The sequence below is a fragment of the Lithobates pipiens genome, unplaced genomic scaffold (genome assembly GCF_037356315.1).
Source record: "Lithobates pipiens isolate NorthernLeopardFrog02 unplaced genomic scaffold, aLitPip1_a1.2 Scaffold_25, whole genome shotgun sequence".
Taxonomy (NCBI): Eukaryota; Metazoa; Chordata; class Amphibia; order Anura; family Ranidae; genus Lithobates; species Lithobates pipiens.
In genome coordinates, this window is record NW_027507787.1 from 99947561 (window position 1) to 99975308 (window position 27748).

At 44.2% G+C, this 27748-nt stretch overlaps 1 protein-coding gene across 1 annotated transcript in view; it reads right to left on the minus strand.

The window, feature by feature from the left end:
* The window catches only part of ZNF488 (zinc finger protein 488), a 56200-nt gene extending 28725 nt beyond the window's left edge, over positions 1-27475 (minus strand). Inside the window, exon 1 of the mRNA XM_077454769.1 lies at positions 27393-27475. The gene's annotated coding sequence lies outside the window, so the exon portion shown is untranslated. The remainder of the gene's footprint in view (positions 1-27392) is intronic.
* Between the last annotated feature and the right edge of the window lie 273 nt (positions 27476-27748).

Below are 27748 nucleotides of genomic sequence, written 5' to 3' on the forward strand. Positions count from 1 at the left end.
GTCTAAGGGTGTTGTTTTTGTTGCTTAGTTAAGCTCTGATGAAGTCTATGCTTATAGCATATAGCATACTTCTCCTTAAAAGTAGCACAGAGTAGTTCCAGGAGTGAGCAAAGTCCCTCGGTAGTAGCAGGGCAAAGATCCTCAGGTACAAGCCAGTTACGGCAGACTGTTTGGCAGTCCAAAAGTTGTAGAAGTAAGCAAAGTCCATATGCAGTAGTAACAGCTGGACAAGCTCTTCAGAACACTAGCCATTGTTGCCTTGTTCAGACCATCAGCTGATTATATAGCACACCAAAAGGGGATAAAAGGCTATAGATCCTTTAGGTTGTCTGTACTCAAAAAATGTTCAGGGACAGCTGGTAGCCTCCCTCCAGCTTCCAAGCAACACTCTATATCAGCGATACCTGACCAGATTTTGAATAGACAGCCCCTTCAGCTAACTCTTTGCAGAATCAGGGTCACTTTCACCAACTTCAGGCCCTCAGGACTACCACCTAAGGCCGCATGGCAGCACACTCTCTCTCAATTCAGCCCCTCGGGTTGCCCAACTGAAGCCACATGGCAGCAAGTGCCAGGGGAGACAGCGCCTCTACCCTACTTAGTGCAATCCTCTTCTAGGAAAGACCCCAAGCCCATGTGCTCCTAGAATATAAATACAGGCACCCAGCATGCACGGGGCACCTCCCCTTGTAATTGGCCAGGACTCTACTGCATAGTTTCGGCCTATTATCCAGAACTTTTGCTAGTGACTTGGATACAGGGAAACTCAAGTCAGCCTGAGCAGCACCAGATCACACTGAGCAGGCTAGCAAATCACCGCTCTCTGTTAAGCGGATAGCAATTACATTTACCTAGCTGTTCCTCTGTTAAGCAGAGCAGACAAAAACTATTCTATACTAATCCTATCACCTACCTAAGAGGATGCTACACTCATCCTCAAAACAAAAATAGGCCATGTCCTCATTGGCCTGGGCAGCCACCCCTACAAAACATTTTTACAAAAATCTAGGCAGAATATCCCACGAACTTGGAAGGGGGGAAAGGGTGTTAATACATGAACAGAGCCAATGTGGCATTGCACATATGTGGCTAGTATATACAAATCAATTAAATGTGAAAAAAATATAAGACATCTGCTGTACAAAATATATACACAGGTTAACCACTTGCAGACTGGGCCATAGCCGGAAGACGGCTACAGAGCGGTCGGCTTATTCTGGGTGGACGCCCGTGGGACTTCCACCCAGAATGTTGCTCTCACGCACCCCCTGGGGCGCACTCCTGCAAACATCCATGACCACCAGGTACGGAAGACCTGGTGCATCACGGTTTGCTGTAAATGGCCGATTGTAGCGGCCATTTACCACTTGTAAACGGGTAAACACTGGTAAACAAACCAGCATCATGTCATGACACCGACTCCTCCCTCCCCTCTCTGTACCGATCTGTACAGTGCGAGGGGAAAGATCTTTTTAGCAGCGCTGTGGGCTGGATCTGTAGAGCCCACAGCGCTGCTCTGTGCCCATACTGTGCAATACTCTGCAATAATGTGCAGTACTCTGCCAATACTCTGCAATGATGTATAATACTCTGCAATACTGTGCAATACTCTGCCAATACTCTGCAATAATGTGCAATACTCTGCTAATACCCTGCCATACTTGCCAATACTCGCCAATACTCGGCCAATACTCCCAAATACTCGGCCAATACTCGGCCAATAAATTTTAACAGAAACAAAGATTTTTTTTTGTACCGAATTTTCTTTTTCAATTTGTCTTTTTTGATTCAAAGCGCAAAAAATATAAAACCCAGCGGTGATTAAATACCACCAAAAGAAAGTTCTATTTGTATGAAAAGGACAAAAATGTCATATGGGCACAGTATTGCATGACTGAGTAATTGTCATTCAAAATCTGAGAGCACCGAAAGCTGAAAATTGGTCTGGTTAGGAAGGGGGTTTAAGTGCCCAGTTGTCAAGTGGATGTAAACCCGAAATTATTATTATAATTTTTTTTTATGTCATAATGTAGAGTATAAGATTTCCTATCATTTGAGCCCAGTCTTGCCACAAAGAGTTAATCCAGCTCTGAGCAATCCTCTCTTATTGTTCAGTGAGAAATATTGACAAACAGAGAAAACCTTTGTCAAATACTCCCCCTTGCTGTGAGTGACAGGTGATTTACATATCTTGTGCATTAGGCTAAGAGACATGCATTATTTTTTAATTCCCTCCCCCACTCCTTTCTTCTGCTGCTCTGCCAGGCTTGGATGTTCCCCACCTCAGCATAACTGAGCATGCTGAAGTCATGTGGTTACTTTCCTGTCTTTTCACTGGATGTTAGAGATCATAGCAGAAGTTCAGTTTAAGAAATACACAGGAAAAAATGCATATTGATAAGGGGAGTGTAGAGGTGGGTGGGGAGTCTACTGACATCACGACTCCACCCACCGAGCTCCAGACAACAGACTCACCCACAGAATCTGCAGTTTTTGGGTTCTCATAACAGACAGAGGGGAGACAGGTAGGGATTACATGCAGGAGGCATGTATATCCTTATAGATAATCCCTATGGCAGTAGTTTAGGAAGGATGACATTGGGTTTACATCCACTTTAAGGTAGAGCCTACCAAGTGCACTTTGTTTGTGCAAGAAACAACCACATTCCTAACTATTCCTAAACATATGTTAATCTAACATATGTTTAAACAATATTCAGCAATATATACAGTAATAGAACCTTAAAGTGCCTCAGCCAAGGCATAGTAGTCCCTCACAGTCCTGCAGGTAAGAAAACGAGAACAAAAATGTATATAGGTCACACATTCCACCTAAACAGTGGTAAATGACACTCCCCTTCCCTCCCTCCTCCTCCATGTCGAAAAAAAGCCTTTTATTCAAAAAGAACGCACAATCCAAAATAGCATGTCACAGCAGAAAAGGAAAGTTGACGCGTTTCGCACTAGGCACAGTGCTTACTCATAGCTATGAGTAAGCACTGTGCCTAGTGTGAAACGCGTTAGTTTCCTGTTCTGCTGTGGCATGCTATTTTGGATTTTGTGTTCTTTTTAAATAAAAGGCTTTTTTCTGAGTTCATCTGTCCAGAACCACCTTTCATTCATTGCTACATGCATTGTCGGCATCTGTGGTTTCTTTGACTTGGTGAAGAGCCCTGCTACTGGACGATCCTCCTGGAGTGGTGATACTCCCTTTCCCTATCCTCCTCCATGTCCTCATATTGCTAAACAATATGGGGGTGGGATATAGCATGGTGATTGATGAAGGCTTCACCTCCCTGTTAGTCCCAGCACATACACAACATAGTCACAGGCTATTAGTCCCAGCACATTCACACCATAGTCACAGGCACGAGGGGCCTGTGATTGGCAGCACCTCCTCCTGATATCCTTTCAGCATGAAGAGGGTGAAAGCTTTTGTCAGTCAACTTAAACTCTGCCAACGGTGGGGAAGCTGTACAGACAAAGACGTTGTAGTTAGAGGGAGCAATGGAAAGATCTGCAGAGGGAGTGTGCTCCCTGAGCAGGCCTTCTGGGTGGACTGGGGAAGGGAACCCCTGTGCTATAATCAGCACAATTCCACAGTGGCCAATGACCTGATCTACCCCTCCTGCGGCCAGCACATGAGTGCCTCACCCTACTTCTAATCAGTGTGCTTCCCTTTCTTTGCTGACACTTACACCTGGATTGTTGGACCTTGTTGTCACTACAAACTTCTTTGGATAACTACATGCGCTAACATTGCATACTGGTGTGATATTAAATATCCCCCGAGGAAGCCTAAACCATTGGCGAAACATGTCGTGATCATCATTCCGTACTTACCATAAACTATTGATCGTGTCTGCAATTATCTAAAATAAATTGATCCAGTCATTTTAAACTGTGTATTTTTTTGCTTATATGTATTTTTTTTGTTATGTTTTATTATATTAAAATGAGATAGGGGACCTCCGGCCTTCCGAAGGCCTAAGTTGTAGATTCTCGGGTCCCCCTGCCCTTGCCTGGGCCTCAGTGCAGATCCCGGTGTCCCTCGGTATCTGGGGTCCTCTGGGCACCGGAGACGCGGATCGCGCACTCGCCGCGGCCGCTACTGCGCGAGTCCGCGGCTTCGGCCTAGTTGGAGCATACGGCGGCCATCTTGGTACACCCCGCGGAACGGACGCCGCTGCCTCCTGCCATCCAGGCCCTCCCGTGGCTGTTCTTCGGCCTGCCAGGGGTCCGCTGAGGCCCGGGTATGCGGCAATCTCCTGGAGCCAGGCCGCCTGGAGTGGATTCCGCGGCTCCGGCCTGTTTGAGGGAAACAGCGGCCATCTTGGCCCACCCGGCAGCAACACCTCCGCTGTTCTCTGGATCCACCGGCTCCCCTACACCTGCATCTCCTTTCTGGACTGTTCTACAGCTCGGCACCCCTTCCCATGCGGTCAGTGGAGCCGCGGATTCTGCTCCCAAGCCTACTACGTCGGTCAGCCAGGACATAGGTAGGAAGCAGCCATCTTGCTACACCCTGACACGAGTTATCAGCCTCGTCGCTTTGCCTTCCCTGGACCATCCCGATTATACAGCACCAGACACTGGCCTGTCTCAGGGCATCCTGCAGGCACCTTACCTGTACCAGCGCAGATAGGGGCTTATTCCCCATAACCACATACATCGGCCATCTTGCTCCACCCGGCGACAGGCCTTTAGGACCCTTCCTAACTCCTCCGGGTCTGGTTCGCCCCACGCAGGGTCTCTGGTACTGAGGGGCCTCAGGCGTGACATGTAGGAGGGAAGTCATGTAGACTTTCGGTCCCCGTCCCTATATTTGCAGCTCCTGTACAGCGTCCACAGCTTCTTTAGATCCGGGAGCGACACCACAGCTGGTCAGCTACTTCCGAGCTGTTTATGGGAAAGATTGGTTTCCAGAAAGAAATGTACCGTGGATTTATCCCGCCACCACCTAATAAAACCATGGAGCGCTTCCTGTATAAGTCACAATCCCCGACCCCGAATGCTGTGTCGTGTTCACCAGTCCCTACCGACTCCCTCCCCACAGCCGAAAAATCACCTCAGACGGACCTCAGGTCCCACCCAACACAACTCTCCGATACATCAGCTATGGTAACAGTAGCTGTGTTGGACCTTAAGCTTCAATCACTGCTCCAGGACCTGACCCATAACATAGCTAGAGAGGTGGGTAAAATAGCACACGAACTCCGTGGGGAAATAGATCAACTGGGAGACCGTACAGACACCCTGTAGAACAAATTCGACGAGTTGACCCAATATGTACACGCTCTGGAGGAAGACAACGCCGCTATGAAGCACACGGCCTCCCAACTCCAGCTCCAACAAGAGGATTTGGAGAACAGAGAAAGGCGTCAGAACCTAAGAATCCGAGGAGTACCTGAGGCTATCAGTGATAAAGAACTCCGCCCATACCTCCTAAGCCTATTTGTCACCTTGGCCCCCCACATCCCAGATATCGATTGGCGCCTTGACCGGGCTCACAGATCTCTGGCTCCTAAACCTCCACTCGGCTCTAACCCCAGGGACGTCATTGTCCGTTTTCATTATTATGAGAGTAAGGAAGCCCTCACTACCGCAACTCGCAACAAGTCTCGCATTGACTTTAAACAAGCCAAGATTCAAATTTTCAGCGACCTCTCCCATATCACCCTGGCGAAAAGACGCAGCTTCCGCCCAGTTACCACGCACTTACAAAACCATCAAGTGCCTTACCGATCGGGGTTTCCATTTCGTCTCTCTGTATCTAAAGATGGCGCCCAATTCTCCCTACGTGACCTTTCTGAAAGCGAAGCCTTCATTCGTAACCTAGGTCTCCCACCCATCCCTGAGGAGGACCTACAGCTTCCCATCCAAAACCCCAAGCCTCTGACGACACCAGCCAAGATATGGACCCCCGTACGTCGGCGACCGCAGAAGTCCTTCTCCACTCCTCAACGAGCTAATCCTACAAGATTTCCTACTTGAGGGGGCTCCCTCTTCAAGGCTCTCTTGAGCATTTCCCAACCTTACCAATCTTACAGTAGCTTACAATCCTCTTGTTTAACTGCTAACCATCCATTGAACGGAGCTGACTATTTTTCTTTGAAGAGACGGGAATCTACCGTCGGATCGCATGGTCTGCCATGTCCCTTACTAATACCCCAGGCTGCTGCCTGGGTTCCCTGAAGTTTTTTTCTCTTCAGGGTCTCCAAAAATGTTTTCAAATTATTTTTTCCATTGTTTTTTTCTTCTTTTTTTCTCTTTTTTTTTATAGATTCTCATTCCCACTTCACGGAAGCCTGTTTTCTGACCCTTTTTTGGTCACCAATGTTTCTTTTATGATACCATTTCAACTTAAATATTTACTTGTTACTGTACATATTGCACTAAGGTTATATTACTGTTGGTTTACAAACTATGGTACGTTAGCTATACACGAGTCTGATTTAGTATGGCTCTTAGAATATACTCCTGTAATGTGAAGGGCCTGAATTCCATCAGCAAGAGATGGCAAGCTCTGAAGGAGTTCAGGACCTCCAATGCGGAGGTGATCATGGTCCAGGAGACCCACTTCAGACCGGGTGGATCCTTTAAATTCGCATCTAAGCATTTTCCTTTGGCCTATTTAGCCTCTGATCCCTCTGGGAAGGCTGGTGTGGCAATTCTCATTAAACGTTCTTGCCCGCTACGCATCCTCTCTTCCTATCTGGATCCACACGGTCGTTTTGTGCTCCTGAGCTGTAGTCATCTGAACACTCAATTCATTTTAGCTAACATCTATGCTCCAAACGTGGGTCAGATTGGTTTTATTACAAAAGTTTTGGAGAAACTCCAATCGTTTTCTCAACCCTTTATGATTATAGGGGGAGATTTCAATGTGTGCATGTCCCCGACTAAGGATAGACGAGCCCTATTTCAAGACACCCCGCGGACCGCGGTCCAGAAGCTTTCCTCCTCATTCCGTAAACTAACTAGATCGCACAACCTCTTTGACACATGGAGAGTGAAACACCCTACTCAGACAAGCTATACGTTTTACTCTCCCGCTCACAAGATGTATTCCAGATTGGACCACTTCTTTGTAACTGCCCCTCTCCTTCCATACATTGTCTCTTCTGAGATCAACCCCATTACTTGGTCGGATCATGCACCCATTGAACTTGACATTGTCTTGACGGCCTCCACCCCCAAGACCTGCCATTGGCGTCTTAATGAATCTCTGATAAAAGACCCAAAAATCCAAACCCAATTGCATCAAAAACTATCTGAATTTTTCCACCTAAATGATGGATCGGTTGCAGAGGTTTCCACCTTGTGGGAGGCCCATAAGGCTTTTTTCAGGGGTGAATGCATCTCTGCGGGATCCCGCCTTAAGCGGGACTCCATCAAACTCAAAACTGATCTCCTTGCTCAACTGAAAATCGCAGAGATGCACCTACTCAACTCCCCCACGGTGGAACGACTGAGAGTAGTTACCTCTCTCCGGAACCGCATCAAATCTTTTGACATGAACAGGATTTCCAAATCTATGCTATGGGCCAGGCAAAAGTTCTATGAATTTGCAAACAAGCCACATAGAATGCTTGTTAATAGATTGAAATCACGCCCTTTCCTTTCGATACCTGACCATTTGATGTGATCAGACGGCACTCCTACCCACTGCCCTAAGGCTATGTCCCAGGTATTTGGTGAATTTTACAAGAAGCTTTATAACTGCTTAAGTTCAGATTCTACGTCCCAATTCTCCCAGACAAAATTTGATGATTTTATGTCCTCCATAGACCTACCCAAACTGTCCACTGCACAAAACTCCATGCTCAACGCCCCTATTACTGTGGATGAGATAGCGGAGGTGATTAAAGCCTTGCCGGCTCACAAATCCCCAGGCCCGGACGGGCTCCCTTATATTTACTACAAAATCTTTGCTCCAATTCTAAATCCCTACTTGCAGACTTTATTTTCCTCTTTGCTCAAAGGTTCTGTCCCACATTCACAGTTCCTACATGCACACATAACCGTCATTCCTAAACCGGGTAAAGATCCGTCACTCCCAGATAATTATCGCCCTATTGCGTTATTAAATTCGGATTATAAGATCTTCACTAAACTACTGGCCAACAGACTTTCCCCACTACTACCGATGTTGATTCACAATGACCAAGTAGGCTTTGTCCCAACACGACATGCAGGTGATAATACACGACGGACTATAGACCTGATAGATCTTTTGACTAAAACCAAGCAATCCGCCATTGTCCTAAGCCTAGATGAACAAAAAGCTTTTGACCGCCTAAGTTGGCCGTTTATGTTTGCGGCCCTTTCCAGATACGGATTCTCAGGACCCTTTATACAAGCCTTGCAAGCTCTATACTCTACACCTTCCTCTCAGGTTCAATTGTCCTCATATTTGTCGCAGCGGTTCCCTCTCACCAATGGCACTAGACAGAGGTGCCCTTTGTCACCCCTGTTGTTTATTCTAAGCTTAGAACCTCTAGCTTCAGCCATCAGGTCCCACCCAGACATCCGGGGGGTATCGTTGCGACAACTAGAATACAAACTATCACTTTTTGCTGACGATATTTTACTGACACTCACCCATCCCCTCATCTCCTTACCTTCCCTTCAGACAATTCTCTCCACCTTTGGTTCTCTCTCAGGGTTTAAAATCAACCAGTCAAAAACAGAAGGTCTACCCATTAACATTTCACCAACATTGCTTGACACCCTCCAACGCACCTTTAGCTATCGTTGGTGCCCTTCTTCCTTGAAGTACTTAGGAGTTCATCTTACTTCCTCGTACGACTCCCTCTATCAAGCTAATTTTCCTCCCATGTTTGCAGAAATAACCCGTCTCTTAAATCTGTGGTCCCCTCTTCCTATTTCTCTCCTCGGTAGAATTAATGTCCTTAAGATGTCAATACTTCCTAAATTACTGTATTTATTTGAAACACTTCCTATCCCAGTCCCAATGTCGCAATTGAAACTTCTCCAAAGAAAATGCCTCAAGTTCATATGGAATAATGCATCCCATAGGATTGCACGCTTCGTAGTCTACTCTTTAAAGTCTAGAGGTGGACTGGCGGCGCCAGATATCATTAAATACTATTACGCCTCTCACCTCCGGGTATTGACTTCCTGGATCTCTAGAAAGGCTCCGAGCAGGTGGGCTGAGATTGAGATGGGGGTCACTGTTCCAGTACATCCGTGCTATATGTTATGGCCTTCCTCTGCTAAATTTATGCCTCAATTGCGATCCTTATGCCTAGCACCAATGCTTTTCACCCTCTCCATTTGGAAGAGATGTGCGGAGCAGTTTTCCCTATCCTCTAAATGTCCCCAATTTCTAAATGTACTCTTTAACCCGGATAAAGCCGATGGTCTGTCTTATACAAGGATGCTTCCCTGGACTCAGGCGAGAATCTTTCAGTTGCGACATCTCGTACATCCGGCTACACGTAAACTTATGCCTTTCTCAGACCTGCAAACAAAATATGACCTGCCTACCTCCCTTCTATACTCATACCTACAGTTTAAACATTTCTTCCACTCTAACTCCCCCTCTCTTTCTTTGGAGAAACCGACTGATTTTGAGGCCCTGTGTGCCAACGGCCCCTATGAAACCAAACAGATTTCCTCTATATACAAAATCCTACAGGAAACCCCACCTCTAACGGAACTCACTCATAATTACATGAAAAAATGGTCCCGCAAACTGCAACGACCAATCTCTCTATTAGACTGGGGTAAAATATGGGAATCTACATCCAAAACGTCACGTTGTGTAGTGCAGAGGGAAACCGCTATTAAGATCTTGATGTTTTGGTACAGGACCCCAGACTTGCTGCATGCTCGCAACCCAGCCATCTCCAATATTTGCTGGAGATGCGGCGAGTCTGTAGGTTCTCATTTCCATATATTTTGGGAATGCCCCTTTATTAGCCCTTATTGGACTAAAATTCAGGATCTTTTACAAAAGGTACTAATGACACCTATCCCTCTGAATCCCATGCACTTCCTTCTAGGCCTTCCTTTTCCGAGACTGTCTAAACCCTCGCGCAACCTGAAGTCCTTTATCCTTCTGGCCGCTAAGAGAGCAATTCCTAGACATTGGCTATCCACCATTCCCCCCACATTCCATCTTTTTCTTTCCATAATGGCAGATATACGTAGGATGGAACACTTGACTGCTAAAACGGAAGATACACTACCCTCTTTTTATAAAATATGGAAGAAATGGGACGACTCTGAGTTCCCCCTTGAGTCTGCTAACCCTTAAACCTCCTGATTCCCATGATGCAAACGTCTGATTAAGTTGTACCTTGCTATCTTTTTCTTTCTTTTTTTTCTGTATTGTTATACGTAACTATATATCCTCTTCCGCTTTCATTTATCACATGATATGGTATGCTAATTGTACTTGAATGATCCATGGTTGGAAGATGCTTACTTTATGAACATACCTGTATGTACGCTCAATTTCGTACGTTTCTATATACATGGCTTTGTATTATCGAAAGTTGAAATGCTTTTTCTTTATACTGTATTGTACCTTTTTCTTTTTTTTAGAAAAAACTTTATAAATAAACAATTAAAAAAAAAAAAAAAATGAGTTAAAAGTATGAATTTTAACAACTTAAGGACCGAGCCTCTTTTTTAGATGTGTTGTTTACAAGTTAAAACATTTTTTTTTTTGCTATAAAATTACTTAGAACCCCCAAACATTATACATTTTTTTCTAACACCCTAGAGAATAAAATGGTGGGCGTTGCAATACTCTGTCACACCTTATTTGCGCAGCGGTCTTACAATTTTTGAATTAAACAACAAACTCTTACAAGTGACAAACTTTTACCCTTAAAAATCTCTGTATGCAACGTTTAAAAAATTCTACAGGTTATAGGACTAGAATTATTTCTCTTACTCTACCGATCGCGGTGATACCTCACATATGTGCTTTGAAGACCGTTTTCATATGTGGGCGCTACTCACATATGTGTTTGCTTCTGCACACGAGCTCGGTGGGACGGGGCACGTTTAAAAAAATATATATATATATATATATATATATATATATATATATATATATATATATATATATACATATATATATATATATATATATTTTTTTTTTTTATTTATTATTATTTATTTTACCTTTTATTTTTAATTTTTACACTGTTTAAAAAAAAAATTGTGTCACTTTTATTCCTATTACAAGGAATGTAAACATCCCTTGTAATAGAAAAAAAGCATGACCGGACCTCTTAAATATGAGATCTGGAGTCAAAAAGACCTCAGACCTCATATTTACACTAAAATGCAATAAAAAAAATTGTCTTTTAAATTTTTTTTTTTTAAATGGCCCTTTAAGAGCTATTTGATGTTGCTTCCACCCTGCAATGTCATGGAGACAGGTGGGGGCAATCTTCCTCTCACTCATCTCCATGCCAAGAAAGGAGGAACATCCGATTGCCTCCACCGCTGCCGATGGCTCTGGTAAGCGGCGGAGGGCACCAGAGTGAGGTGTGAGGGGGAGGCCCTATCCCGCCGCTGACAAAAGTGATCTTGCAGCGAATTCGCTGCAGAGACCAATTTTATCTTGAAGTGGACCGCCAGCCGAGCAAGAGGATACCAGGGCTGCAGCTAGCTGCTGCCATAACAACGATATCCCCCATCAAAGTAAGGACGTATATCGGCGTGCGGCCGTCCAGAAGTGGTTAATACATGTGTTACTGGCACCTTAAAAATACCAGCTCCTGCTGGGAGCATTTCTTTTGCGTATCCTCCACCTACACCATGTTATTGCAAAAAAAAAAATTACTTGCTTAGAAATATAAATTTGTATGAAGATTTAAAGCGCTTTGCTGCTATTACTTTAATTCTGTAATCTGAAAGCTTTTTTTGTCATGTGACTAGTATAGCACCAATCAACACTGTGCAGACACAAAGTCATCCATCAGTAGAGTACTGGAAACAGGAAAGTCCTGGGAAATTTCATGTGACATGTGAACAGCAACGAAAAAATAAAGTACTCAGATGGTTTTTTTTTATATCAAACTAAATATAGTGGTATGATCTTTATACCTTAAAGAAGGGCGGAGTTGTGTTATAATTAGGGGGCGGGGCATGTGGTTATAGGTGTGGCATAGAAAAATGTGGAAATGCGCCAAAATATGGGCGTGGTTTACGTAAAACAGTGGGTGTGGCTTACATGGGGGCGTGACTCAAAGGGGTGGGGTTAGAGTCAGATGAATGCGGGATGGAGAGGGAAAGGAGGGGGGAGAGGGAAAGGGGGGGGGGGATGGAGGGACAGCAGCCCCCCGATCCTACACCACAATAGCAATATGTGTTTTCCAGAGATTGACAATCAGCATATAAAGATACTCCAAATACCTGGTGTTGGCGCTTCAATCATCCTGGCGCCATGATTGTTATGGTGTCAGGATGATTGAAGCGCATTATTTCTATTATTACATTGTAATATGAAATTAAATCATTCAACTCACCATAATGCAGAATCAGTGGGAGCCATGAGAGCGTCACTAGCCACATTGCCTGCCACCAGATTCCATCAGGCGTCCCAAGCGGAGTCTGTCCTTACATCAGGTGCCCCATCAGAGCAGCCTTCCTCACATCTGTCTCCATCAGCGGAGCCCCTCCTTACATCTGGTGCCCCTCTGACATCCAGACTGCGCTCTCTGACATCCAGACTGGCCCCCGACATCCACAGACTGGCCCCCACATCCAGACTGGCCCCCGACATCCACAGACTGGCCCCCGACATCCACAGACTGGCCCCCACATCTCCAGACTGGCCCCCGACATCCAAAGACTGGACTGACATCTCCTCCAGACGCGGCATGCCATTGTTGCCGCGCGGAATGACTTTGAACTGCACTTCACAGTCACACTGGCAGCGGGGGTGGGCGGCGCCACAGCATTTGATCTCTATTGAAGACCAGCTTCTGGTCTTCTTTAAAATGGCGCCCGGTGGAGACATTGTCTCCGCTGGCCGCGGACCTCTAGCGGCCGGCGGCGACGAAAAACGGGACAAACCGAATTTCCCGGGACATTTCCCAGGACAAAATTAAATCGGGACAAATGTCCCGGGAAATTCGGGACAGTTGGCAAATATGATCTAATAGGGTGGGGCAGGTGGTACAAAAGGTTGTAACTGTGGGGAATGAGCTGATGGAAGTGGTAGGAGATCAGTTGGAGACATGATAGGCTTCCCTGAATAGATGAGTTTTCAGGGATCGCCTGAAGGTAGCAAGAGTAGGGAATAGCCGGACCAGTGGAGGTAGCGAGTTCCAGAGGATGGGAGAGGCTCTGGAGAAATCCTGGAGACGAGCATGGGAGGAGGAGATGAGAGAGCTTGAGAGGAGGAGGTCTTGAGAAGAGAGGAGAGGACAATTTGGGTGATATTTGGAGACAAGATTGGTGATGTAGCTCGGGGCAGAGTTGTGAATGGCTTCGCATATTGTAGTTAGTATTTTGAATTGAAGTCGCTGGGTGATTGGGAGCCAGTGTAGGGATTGGAGGAGAGGGTTGGCAGACATTTAGCGGTTGGTTAGGTGGATAAGTCTGGCAGCAGCATTCATGATAGACTGAAGAGGAGATGGAGCCTATGGAGAGGCAGGCCAATGAGAAGGGAGTTGCAATAGTCAAGGTGAGAGATAACAAGGGAGTGAATGAGGAGCTTGGTGGTTTCATTTGTTAACCACTTAACAAACGCCCATAGCTGATTAACGGCTTCAGGGCGGTTGTTTAACTCTGAGAGGCCGTTAATTAGCGGCCTTCCAGAATTCTGCTCTCGTGCACCCCCTGGGGCGCACTCGAGAACATCCATGACCGCCGGGTCCTGTGGATCACGGTAAACGGCCGCTCATCAAATGACGGAGCGACCACTTGTAAACAAACTGGCGTCATGTTATGACGCCGGTTCCGCCCTCCCCTCTCTGTACCGATCGGTACAGCAGAGGGGGAAGAGATCAGTGTCAGCAGCGATGTGGGCTGCATCTGCAGTGCCCACATCGCTGCTCACCAAATTTAACCCATCAATACCCTGGCAATACTCTGCAATACCAGCCAATACTCTGCAATACCCAATACCCTGCCAATACTCTCCAATACCCTGCCAATACTCCCCAATACCTGCCAATACTCTCCAATACCCTGCCAATGCTCTCCAATACCTGCCAATACTCTGCAATACCCCGCCAATACTCTGCAATACTAGCCAATACTCTGCAATACTAGCCAATACGCTGCAATACCCCGCCAATACTCTGCAATACTTGCCAATACTCTGCAATACCCGCCAATACTCTCCAATACCTGCCAATACTCTGCAATACCCGCCAATACTCTGCAATACCCACCAATACTCTGCAATACCTGCCAATACTCTGCAATACCCTGCCAATACTCTGCAATACCCTCTGCAATACCCTGCCAATACTCTGCAATACCCCACCAATACTCTGCATTACTCTGCAATACCCTGCCATAAATTGCCATACCCAGCCATACTTGGAGATACCCTGCAATACCCAGCCATACTCGGAGATACCCAGCCATACTCAGAGATACCCAGCCATACTCGGTGATACCCTGCAATACCCAGCCATAGACGCCCCCCCCCCCCTCGCCGCCCTCCGGTGCTTCTACCAACTCGCTAATACGATCAAAGCCAGAATCTTTTTATTTAAAAAAAAATAAAAAAATTATTTTTATTTCAGGCTTTCCAGCCTAGAGGTGACATGTGGGGTCTTATTGACCCCATATCTCACTGTAAAGAGGACCTGTCATCCCATATTCCTATTACAAGGGATGTTTACATTCCTTGTAATAGGAATAAAAGTGATCAAAAATGTATTTTTGGAGAAAAAAATGTCAAACTAAAATAAATAAAGTAAAATGAACTATAAAAAAAAAAAATTAAAGCGCCCCTGATAAACTGATAATATGACAATTTTGTGAAACAAAAAAAAGGAAAAAAAATCTTGATTTTGCAAAGAATTGTGGGAAAAAATGACAACTTTAAAAAACTCATCATGCCTCTTACTAAATACCTTGGAATGTCTTCTTTCCAAAAAGGGGTCATTTGGGGGGTATTTGTACTTTTATGGCATGTTAGGGTCTCAAGAATTGAAATAGGCCATCAGTACTTCAGGTGCGATCAATTTTCAGATATGGGCACCATAGCTTGTGGACTCTATAACTTTCACAAAGACCAAATAATATCCACCAATGTGTACTTATTTTTACCAAAGATACGTAGTGGTATAAATTTTGGCCAAAATTTCTGAAGAAAAATTACTAATCTGCTAAATTTTATAACAGAAACAAAGAAAAATTTATTTTTTTACAGAATTTTCGGTCTTTTTTCTTTTATAGCACAAAAAATAAAAAACCGAGAGGTGATTAAATACCACCAAAAGAAAGCTCTATTTGTGTGAAAAAAAGGACAAAAATTTCATATGGGTACAGTGTTGCATGACTGAGTAATTGTCATTCAAAATGTGAGAGCACCAAAAGCTGAAAATTGGTCTGGTTATTAAGGGTGTTTAAGTGCCCAGTGGTCAAGTGGTTAAAAAGGGGCAAAGTTTAGAGATGTTACGGAGGAGAATTCTACAAACTTTTGACAACGATTGGACTTTGGGCTGAAATAACAAGTCAGAGTCTAGGGTTACACCCAGTACCCTGGCATGAGAGGAGGGACTGATGGTTGCATTGTTGATTTTGATGGAAAAGTCATATATGTAGTAATAATGTACTGCAAAATATGTATTCACTGAAAATACACTATACTTCTCCATTACAGTGAGAATTTATGTGTTTTGTGCTATCCAGTGTTAATAATTTCCTATATAAAACAGTTAAGAATCTTAGTTACTTCCTGCAACATGGGCTCTCATCCAAGCATTGTTTTATTTTCCATAGCACTACATGGAATGATGGCTGAGCTGCTGTGATATCAACATGCACAGACAATCTTCAAAGAATGTGTTCCGTCATTTTCACCTGTCTGAGATATTCTTTTATCTGCTTTCCTGGCTATGTCAGGGTCTAATTCTTTAAAGAAAACCCCCATTTTGTTTGCCTTAGAAAACAAAATACTATAGGTGGTCCTCGTGATCTCAAATACTTTTACACAAATCGGCACCTTAAAAACACCACAGCCTTTTATTATATTAATTCCACGTATGATTCTATTATTACTTTGCATGTTTTTTTTTGGAGCCTGGATGTGAATTACTGTGAAAACACAACATTCCATTAGAATGATGTAAATTGAATAGGTGTTTATTTGTTCCTGCCTTTTTGCTTAAAGAGGACCAGTGGGTAAATGCAAGAATTTAAATATTCAATTATTAACCACTTCAGCCCCGGACCATTTTGCTGGCTTAAGACCAGACCACTTTCTGCGATTCGGCACTGCGTCGCTTTAACTGACAATTGCGCGGTCATGCGACGCTCCCAAACAAAATTGACATCCTTTTTTTCCCACAAATAGAGATTTCTTTTGGTGGTATTTGATCACCCCTGCGGTTTTTATTTTTTGCGCTATAAACAAAAACAGAGCGACAATTTTGAAAAAAACACATTATTTTTTACTTTTTATTATAATAAATATCCCCCAAAAATATATAAAAAAATATTTTCCCCCTCAGTTTAGGCCGATATGTATTCTTCTACATATTTGTGGTAAAAAAAATCGCAATAAGCGATTATTGATTGGTTTGCGCAAAAGTTACAGCGTTTACATAATAGGGGATAGTTTTATGGCATTTTTATAAAAAAAAAATCACTAGTAATGGCGGGGATCAGCGATTTTTATTGTGACTGCGACATTATGGCAGACATCGGACATTTTTGACACATTTTTGGGACCATTGTCATTTATACAGCAATCACTGCTATACAAATGCAGTTTTTCCTGTGTAAATTACACTGGCAGTGAAGGGGTTAACTAGGGGGTGGCAGTGTAGGGGTTAAGTGTTCCTAGGGGCGTGTTACTAACTGTGGGGGGCTGGCAGGGGCGGACTGACCATTGGGTCACTCGGGCACTGCCCGAGGGCCCCGTGCCACTAGGGGGCCCCATCAGGGTTGCCAGCCTCAGTAAACCCAGGGACAGTATGTAAAAATCTGTGTTTTTTTTACATCTGTCTCTGAAATGTCCCTTACCAACATCCTTTTGGTCTAAAAATCCTTAGATTATAGCTAACCCACCTCTCCAGTACCTACCCGTCTGATTGCCTGGGGGCCCCATAATCTTCTATTGCCCGGGGGCCCCATGAGTTGTCAGTCCGCCCCTGGGGGCTGGGCTTTGTTTTAGTGAACACTGATCTCTGCTCCAATCACGTGGAGCAGAGATCAGCGTCACTTGTTGCTAGGCAGAATGGGGAGATGCTGTTTACAACGGCATCTCCCAGTTCAGCCACCCCATGAGACGATCGCGGGTGTCCCCGCTGCAATCGAGTCCGCAGGACCCGCGACAGGACTCACGGGGGTCTCGACTGGCCCGCGAGCGCACCGCCGGCAGCGCGTACGCGATGGCAGGGCGGCATTTAAAATTGGACCTACCTGTATGCCAATATGCCTGCCCGTGCCATTTTTCCGACATACATCGGCGTGCGCCGGTCGGGAACTGGTTAAAGTGGTATTAAACCTGCATTGCATTCTTTAGCTTTAGGCTGGGTTCAAACATTTCAGGGACGAATCAGGGTCGAAGGTTTGCCTGAATTTAGCCCTGAAATGGAAACCAAAGACGCACAGGACCTCGATCAGCAGGGGCTCCAGGGATGTGTGAACCGGTGTTCTATCAGAAAAGCCGCTACCCCTCAGGAAATGCAACCTTAGTGACGTTCCGTCTGCAGTCGTCAAGCAGACATCTTTTTACCCCCACCAGAGTCTTGCATTTCACACTTATTTTTACTAGTGAACTGAGTTTACAGTATATAGCGAAATACAGTATTTAGAAATCTGTCAAACTGTTTTGATGTTGAATTTTAAAAGCAGAGATGTTTGCGGCGACGGTACTGGAAGCCGCGCACTTAGGTTCGTACGAAAGCTTACGCCTGGCGCTTTTTCGGGGGAACTAATTCAGATTTGCCCATCACCGTAACCATGACGGCCACGATTAGGGCATGGGAAAAGGCACATACTTTGGCTGCCCCTAGTTATAAGGGAATATCTCCGTCCACACCTCTGTGGATGAATAGGAGGCTCCCCCATTTCTATGGGCTACCTGATCCAATGTTATGGGCGATTAGAGGCATAAAGACGCTCGGAGACATTACTAACCTAGGGGAATTGCAGTCTTTTTCGCAGCTACAAACTAGGCATGATCTGCCTAACTCGTATTTTTTCAGTTTTTTCCAACTCAGGCACGCATATCAGGCTCAATTTGAGGAGTTGAAGGTGGCATCTCTGCCTTCGACGCTCGAATTATTGCTATCCCGGGAGGACCTATCAAAAACGCTCTCCGTAACTTATAAGGAGTTCTTTAAATGTTCGCCTAAGGCAGTCACTAGGTGCAGGACTAAATGGGAAATGGAGGTCCCTGATCTACAGACGGAGGACTGGGACGATCTCTGGGCTCAACCTTTTCAGCATCTTGTGTCGGCCAGGGATCGCCTAGTACAATTTAAGTTCTTACATAGAAGCTACAACACACCGGCCAGATTAGCCAGGATATATGGATTAACGACGACGGAGTGTTGGAGATGTGCTTTTTCTCCGGCCGATGCCGACCATATATTCTGGAGCTGTGCTCACATTAGGAGGTTTTGGCAGGAGGTTACCTCCTGTATATCGGAGGTAGTGGCAGTACAGATCCCCCTGACGGTGCGGGTCTGTCTATTGGGCTTGGTAGAGGAGGTGGTGCCGTCTAGGGCACTGCGAACATTGATTACCATCCTGCTATTCTATGGTAAAAAGGCCATCCTACTTAAGTGGAAGAATAAACAGGCTCAGAGTATAGGTTTTTGGAAACATCTAATCAATGCTATGCTGCCGTATTATAAAACGACATACAGGGTGCGGGGAACTGTACACAAATTTGATAGGGTTTGGAGAGCCTGGTACGAAGCTGAGGGCACTGCGGGCTAGGCCCCGGGGACTTGCTGTGCTGGGGTTGGCTAAGACAACAGGGTCCTGTTGATTACGGTTTAGAGGTTGTCCTGAACAAGGAAATGGGGAGTGCATTGTAATGATATACTGCTTATAACTGATATGTTGTAGATGGCTGTCGGTACACCGGCTCATAAGTAATAGTTTTTGATGAACTGCAGGAACCTGGATCCGAGGTACTAGTCCGAGTATTTTTGGGGGGCTGAGTCGTGACAAACAGGGGGAGGGGGGTTGGGGGGGGGGTTGTTAGTAGTTAGTCAAATTGTTTATATGTTAGGCCCTGCGAGGCCAACGGTTGGGGTACTGCTATGTTGGCAGGACTCAACCTGTGTTGTAAATGTTCTTATAAATTGAAAACTCAATAAACAGAAGTTTAAAAAAAAAAAAAAAAGCAGAGGTGTTCTGTCAGATTAGCAAACATGTGATATCAGTAGGCTTGCCAATGTCACACGGACTTCCAAAAGACTGTATTTGACTATATAAGCTCAGTTCACTGGTAAAACTAAGTGTGAAATGCAAGACTTCAGTGGGTGTAAAAAGATGTCCGCTTGCTGCCTTCTGACTGTAGGCTTACTGCGGACAAGTGCGGGGTGTACCAAGATGGCAGTAACGTCACTTCTGTTACATATTCTGATGAGTAGCGGCTTTCTGACAGAACACCGGCTCCATAGAAAGCCGGTCACAATCTCCTGTCATACGAATTGGATGCGGAAAAACACATCCAATTTGCACTAGGGTGAACTCCTGTAGGGTAACTCAAATTTTGTGGGAAAAAAAAGAGCAAATAGAAATAAATATAGCATATACTGTACAATTGCAACACAGGTCATATTGTAACTGAATGTCATTAAAAATTACCTTTCCTTTCAATCTGTAGCGCTGTAATTTTCTATGAAATGTAATGCAATATGGCGACCCCCCCACCAGAAATGTAATTTCCCGCTGGTGTGATTGGCACACTGATTTTACCAGAAGTCTGCAATAAGATACAAGCCAGGTTTTGGGCATGCCCTGCAACAAAAATTTAATTTTGTTAAGATATTCCCAAAGGGAAAACACATCTAAAGGGATGCTGACCCTGTCAGTTTCCTCATTAGAGCCCAACAATGTTTATTAAAACCCCTGCAACGTTCATACACGATATTGTCAAAGGTATTGGGACGCCTGCCTTCAGGCCCCTTTCACCTAGGCTTTCCGATCAAGTCCGCCTGTCAATTTTTCAGGTGGACCTCCATTTACTCCTATGGAGGTGTGGATGTCAGCAGTGACATGTCAGCGGTGACATGTCCGTGGATACGCTCGCTGCTATTCGATCTGATCCTGTCCATGATCTCCCTCTCTGATCTCCCCATATAGGAGAGAGGGACTTTAATGGCATCTCAGTCTTAGTCCGGAGGGCTCAATATTGAGTTGTACTCCTAAAAATTTCAGAGCTGTATGGTTTGGAGAACCAACATTTGGTGGTCTGTGTAATGAATGTAGCTTGAGGGGAACCAAAAACCCCAAAAAAACCACAAGAAGCTTTTCAAATCAACCACAGTGTTAAAAGAAAAAAAGACACGCAGACAAGGTAAATAATGAGGTCCACAACACTATGTGTTGTTTTACTTGCTGGGGTTTTTTGTGTTTAGTCTACCTTTAAAGTGGTAAGGTTAAATAAAAGTGTCCTTGTGCTTATAAAAAATGGTTTAATTGTTATGCCACAAACAAGAATCTCACATACATGCATAAACCTCAGCACAATCATTAAAAAAAGATTCTTCCAATAAATATTTTTTTTTTTGCACACTGAAAATAGACAGAGAGACAACACAGCAACTATTAAGGCAATTAAACATGTGGTCAGAAGTATGTAATGTACAATATACAGGCATACCCCACTTTTAAGTACACAATGGGGTTTATTTACTAAAGCTGGAAAGTGCAAAATCAGGCTCACTTCTGTATAGAAACCAATTTGTTTCCAGGTTTTATTACCAAAGCTTAATTGAACAATCTGGGGTTAGAAGCTCATTGGTTCTATGCAGCAGTGAGCCTGATTTTGCACTTTCCGGCTTTAGTAAATAAATCCCACTGTGTACTTAAAAGTGGGGTATGCCTGTAGTGTATGTAGTGCAGGAGTTACACATATGGAAATTTACTAAAACTGGAGCAGACAAAATCTGGAGCAGTTGTACGTAATAACCAATCAGCTTCTAACCCCAGCTTGTTCAGGTAATGCTATAATTTACTTTTAGTAAATTCCCCTCAAAGTGTGCCCGGGGCCAAGAGTACGTAGTGCACAACACAAAGAGGTTAGATGTATGTAACACATGGGTCAGGAGAGCGCAAAACTTTTGCAAGCTCCACCCCCACATTTCTTCTTTCAGAAAAAAATCTCCTCCCCAAAAAAATCCAGCACCAATCTGCACGTTGACCCTCCAAGGATAAATTCCATCTACAAGTCAAAATTCTCCCCAATCAGAAATGCAAAAATTCCCTTTTATCCCTTTACAGATTTCCCGCTGCTGAAATCCCCCCTCCCTCCCAGCAAAAATCCATGCCTCCCCCATTCCCACCGTTCTACATAACCCCCCCCCCCCATTCCCCCTCCTAGCACAAAATTCCTCCTCCTCCCCTCCCAAATCACCCTTCCTAGTACATATGCTCTCCATCCCCAAATCCTTCTTACTAGAACAAATCTCGCCCCAAATCCTCTTTCCTAGCGCAAATCCTCCCCCCAACCCCACCCCCCAGCACAAATTTCCCTTCATTGAAATCCCCTCTCACAGAACACACATCCATCCTCTCAAATCCCCCCTCCTAGCTCATATCCTCCATTCCTTCTCCAAATCCCTCCTCTAGCATACATTTCCTTATGCGTAGCAGCCCAGTACAAATGTTTGTTACCCCCCATTTTGTCCCCAGTACAATTCCTTCCCCGTCACCCTGAAACCTACACACCTCAGATGCAGCATGGCAGACATGCAGCATGAAGTCCCTTTTCCCAGGCTTCTCCTCATTTTGTGTCATGAGACGCTACTTGTGACAGGCAGCTAGCAAGGGGAGATACCAGCTGCTGCAGTGACATTGATCATGGCATCGGCACCTGGGATACCCCATAGGAGATGTGGGGAATGTGCCTTAAGTGCCCAACATGAGTGACGATACTGGCTGTCAGATTGGGTTTTTACAGAATTTGTTTACCTGCGCCTAACCACATTTTCAAGGGAGGAGGTAGCCAGAAATGTAAAAAGAGAGCAGAAAGATGCAGATACACAGTGATCTGACAGCATTCTGATATTAACTGTATTCAGTGGCGCTGCATTGGTAGGAAAAAGGAGCTGAAGGAGAGAGAGCACAGCCTGCACCTCCTCCCAGCACCCGCCCCCCCCCTCCTCCAGATTTGGCTTGACACTTCCAGCGCTAAGCTAACAGGAGTAGTGATGCTGCGGTCAGCCTGTAGTGGATCAAATTCGCAAATGAGAACACTGCGTCTGGGCAGAATAAAAAAAAGAAAAAAACAACAAACATGTTGTACTTACCTGCTCTATGCAATAGTTTTGCACAGATCAGCCCTGATCCTCCTCTTACCGGGTCCCCCCACTCACGCTTCTCCTTTTCTCCAAGTGCCCCCATAGCAAGCCACTTGCTATAGGGGTACTTGTGAATGCCTTCTCCCAAGCCCTGCTTTGTGTGTCCATAAGATACATAGAACAGGCCCCAGCTGCCTCCTCAGTGGCTGTGATTGACAGCAGGGGGAGCCAATGGCTCTCAGCCAATGAGGAGGCAGAGACCTGGGAGAGCAGCTGCTCTCATGCACATTGCTGGATCGTGGTCAGGCTTGGTAAGTATTAGAGAGGGCTGGGGACAGCTGCATACTGAAGGTTTTTTACCTTCATGCATACTTGCATAGAATGCATGAAGGCAAAAAACATTAAGCCTCTAGAAACATTTTAAACTAGGGGCAAAATCAAAGTCAGCTATATGATGCAGTCTGTCACTTGCATTACTAGAGCTGTATTTGTTTGAATCTTTCTTGTAACTGTTTTATTACCCGTGGATCTGCCAGTAGATCTGTTATTTTTCCACTTCTGGCCAAGGACCAAGCTGTTCAGCAAAAGCGGCAGTTGGGAAAAGCCATGTTATACTGGTGTGAGTACTTACAACAGCTTTTATTCATATGGCTTAAAGTGTTACTAAAACCCACAACAGTACAATCAGTCTGTATATGCAGTAAAGCATGCTTGTTATACTCACTGTGTAACCTAAGGTGTTGATCTCCTGCATTGTGTAAAAAATCTGCTTGATCTTGTATGCACAGATCCTCCCCCTCCCTGCACTGCCCCTCTGGACAAGTCTGGAAAATACATGTGTCAGGCTGCACCTGCTCAGTTTGGTGTGTACTACTAGAGAGGTTTTTTGTTATTTTCCTGGGAGAGTGCATGTGATCAGCACAGGGCCAATCAGCACTGTCCAGACAGAGGGTCAGTGGTCCTGCAGTCTCATAGGACATCTCATTGCAGTGTGAAAAACCTCCCCAAGCTTCACCAGGTACTGATATAAATCACAAGACTAAATAGTGCTGATGAGAAAAGGTATTTAGTAGTTTATATGCACTAAAATAATTGCATTTCCATATTCTGTGTACTGTGGGAGACCAGATATACAGCAGTGAATGCAGGGTTCTTGGTTTAGTAACACTATTAACTAAACTTAACTAAAGCAGGCTATATCCTGTGCTGAAGTAATTTTGCCAGCATAACTTGTCCCACTACTCGCTACCAATCTATGTTTAAATGGCTAAAAAAAACAGCACTACTATTCTGGTGTGCCAGAAGCCTAGCCTATTGGTCCTCTCAGTGATTATTCACTGGCCCATACATACCTAATGTGTCCTGTAAGTAGTTGTGTTATTTTTCAAATTTGTGTGTCCCTGTGGAGTCTCTTGGATGTACACAGGGCTTGGTCTTCTTTCTAAAGCCTAGTACACACTAAGAGAAAATCGGACGACCGATCGTTCAGTTTTCCACAAAAGTGCATATCATGATGTAGTTGGAATGGTGTTGACTTGTACGAAAATTCTCAGCCAACAAAGGCAAAAGTAGCTATGTACTAGCGTAGTAGAAGAGGAATTGTAGGGTTGTTCTATGCTTCTGAGCATGTACATTTTTTTGCTATTCTATTGCTATTCTATTATTTCCCTATGATTACTGTACACATTCAATGAAAATTGGACAGTGTGCTCACTTTTCTAGCCTGCACCTTCAGTTTTTGTCATCCAAAAAGTCGGAATCGGCTGTCGAAAGCACTATACTAACGATCAGATAGTCGGCCGATCGTTCGTCATAAGGCCATCTTTGTCCGATCTTCTTATCGTGTGTATAGCCTTTAGTCATGATTGAGCCTCTTCCCCTTTCATTCATGTGCCATATATCCAAATCTCTGCTGCCTGCCCAGGTTCTTGTATTTAATTACAGGGAACATGATTTAGCAGAGGCATGGCAAACTCTTCCATCTAAACTCGGCCAGAGGTAAAAGTCCCACGTTACATATAGGTACATAGGAGTTGAGGTTGAAAAAAGACACAAGTCCATCAAGTCGAACCTATGTGTGTGATTATATGTCAGTATTACATTGTATATCCCTGTATGCTGCGGTCGTTCAGGTGCTTATCTAATAGTTTCTTGAAACTATCGATGCTCCTCGCTGAGACCACTCTTTTGCGCTTTTACAGTAAAGAACCCTCTATGTAGTTTAAGGCTAAACCCCTTTTCTTCCAACCTTAATGAGTGGCCACGTGTCTTGATAAACTCCCTTGCGCAAAAATGTTTTATCCCTATTGTGGGGTCACCAGTATGGTATTTATAAATTGAAATCATATCCCCTCTCAAATGTCTCTTCTCCAGAGAGAATAAGTTCAGTGCTCGCAACCTTTCCTCATAACTAATATCCTCCAGACCCTTTATTAGCTTTTTTGCCCTTCTTTTGTACTCGCTCTATTTCCAGTACATCCTTCCTGAGGACTGGTGCCCAGAACTGGACAGCATACTCCAGGTGCGGCCAGACCAGAGTCTTGTAGAGTGGGAGAATTATTGTTTTGTCTCTGGTGTTGATCCCCTTTTTAATGCATGCCAATATTCTGTTTGATTTGTTAGCAGCAGCTTGGCATTGCTGAGCCTATCATCTACTAGGACCCCCAGGTCCTTTTCAATCCTAGATTCCCCCAGAGGTTCTCCCACCAGTGTATAGATTGCATTCATATTGTTGCCACACACATGCATTATTTGCAAAAGTTCTGAACAGATGCATTATTTTATATTTTTCTACATTGAACCTCATTTACCATGTAGTTGCCCACCCCATTAATCTGTTCAGATCTTTTTGCAAGATTTCCACATCCTGCGGAGAAGTTATTGCCCTGCTTAGCTTAGTATTGTCTGCAAATACAGAGATGGAACTGTTTACCCCATCCTCCAGGTTGTTTATGAATAAATTAAATAGGATTGGTCCCATCACAGAACCCTGAGGGACCCCACTACGCACCCCTGACCATTCCGAGTACTCCCCATTTATCATCACCCTCTGAACTCACCCTTGTAGCCAGCCTGGCCTAGAATCTAAGGAGTCTCTACTCTCCACAGAATCACATGGATTGATCTGAAGATTACAACATACAGTAGTATACTGTACCTGGAAGCACCACAAGTTGCCTGCAATTTATAACTGTTGCTATCTAGGAAACATTTTAGACAAAGTCAGCTTCCCTTTAAGCTCTGTGACTGACTGAAAATCATACAATGACAAAAAAAGTCATGCTGGGCTCCTTTACAGCTGTCACTGCAACTGGAAGAACTGTCACCTAAAATAGGTAAAATGTGTGAGGGTGTGGTCAATCTAAAGGTGCCTGTGGACTTCAGAGTAGTTGGATGTTTAGAAGTAGTCATCTGGAATGCACTTAGACAGGTACTGTATACTTATATTCCCTAAGCACCCATATATACTTGTGACATAGGTATCTAGAGCTACAGGCTCCCCCCCCCCCCCAAAGTTCTTGGAAATGTTGAAATGTTTTAAACCTGAACTGTGGGCAAATGAAACAAGATAAGGGAGAGATTGACAGTCACAGGATTCTTTCCCCAAATTCACAGGTCAGGTTACAGGCAGAGGAATTTTCTCGATGGAGAAGAGGAAAGGAGGGAGTCCTGTTCAGCAACAGGAAGAGGACAGTACAGCCCTGCAGTGAAGATTTATACACAATCCAGCAGCCTGCACATTGTGAGACATGCTATTACTTACAGGTAAGCAATGTAACTAAAGCTGTAGAGAAAAAAAAAAAATTTTTGTTAAGCTAAACGTCAGCTTTAAGAACCTTTTGTTATCTAAGTTTTGGTTATCTGGCACAGGGAATGGACAGTGACCTAGAATTATTCCTCTCCTTCCCATAGGGAGTGTTGCTGAGGAGTGCAGATGACTGGAGAGGTTCAGTTCAGTTATTTTTCTGGGAGCACATGAAAGAAATTATTTTGGAGGGTATGCTGTGTGTGGGCTGTGGATAATAATAATTTGGGAACAACGCAGGTGAGGAATTCATTATGTGCAATTTTCCAAGTGTAGCCAACTGCAAATGCTCTTGGGTTTACAAATAAAATGGGTGTTTGGGCTCTGGAATCTTGTTCCATTGGTAATCCCTGACCTCCATTAATTTTTTATCCCATCATAGATCCCATGAGGTCTGTGTTAGCTCAAATTACATGATTTAACATTTAACAGGCTAGCAAAAGAAAACTAATAAAAAAATAAAATAAAAAAGAAACTAAAGAACTTCTATATATATATATATATATATATATATATATATATATATATATATATATATATATATATATACCGTATACACATACACACACATACATATACATATATATATATATACATACATACACGCACACACAAAATGAAGCCTCCTACTTAGCATATGATCCACACTTTGGAGATTTTAATCTTACATCCTCTTATTTTCTGGTGGGTGAAACTGAGCCCTAAAAAAAAAAAAAAAAGTATGCACTTGTGCGGAGCTGCATCTCCATCAAGTATCTTGAAACTGGTTAGAAACTACTTTCTATAGTAGTTCAGAAACGTGTTCCTAATTTTGACATGATCAGATAATATTCTAATGTATTTGGCTGTTGTAACCATATTGTTGACTTGCTATGATATGATCCCACCTACCCAACGTCAAAACCCCACAGGGGAAAAGCACTTACCTGCTAGAGGCCGTACCAGATGCAGATGGCAAAAACTCTGACCATCATCAGCAGAAGGCAGCCAAGAGACAAACTGTGATACTGACACAGGCTGAAGAAGAAGCAGAAAGAGAGAAAGAGAAAGGGAGGGGGTTACGTGAGGGACAACCAGTCAAGAGGAAGAGAGGAGGAAGGACCAGTGACAAAATAATGGAAGATACAGATAGAAGAGCCCTAGAGGGACAACCAGTACAACACGCATTCTTTTTTTCTACCAAGTACCATAATGGTCAACGGAGATAAAAGGTTTGTTTGACCTTCAGCAAGTGAATTATTTTTATTGTCAATTCTTGGTCAAAAGATAGATGTCCAGTAAA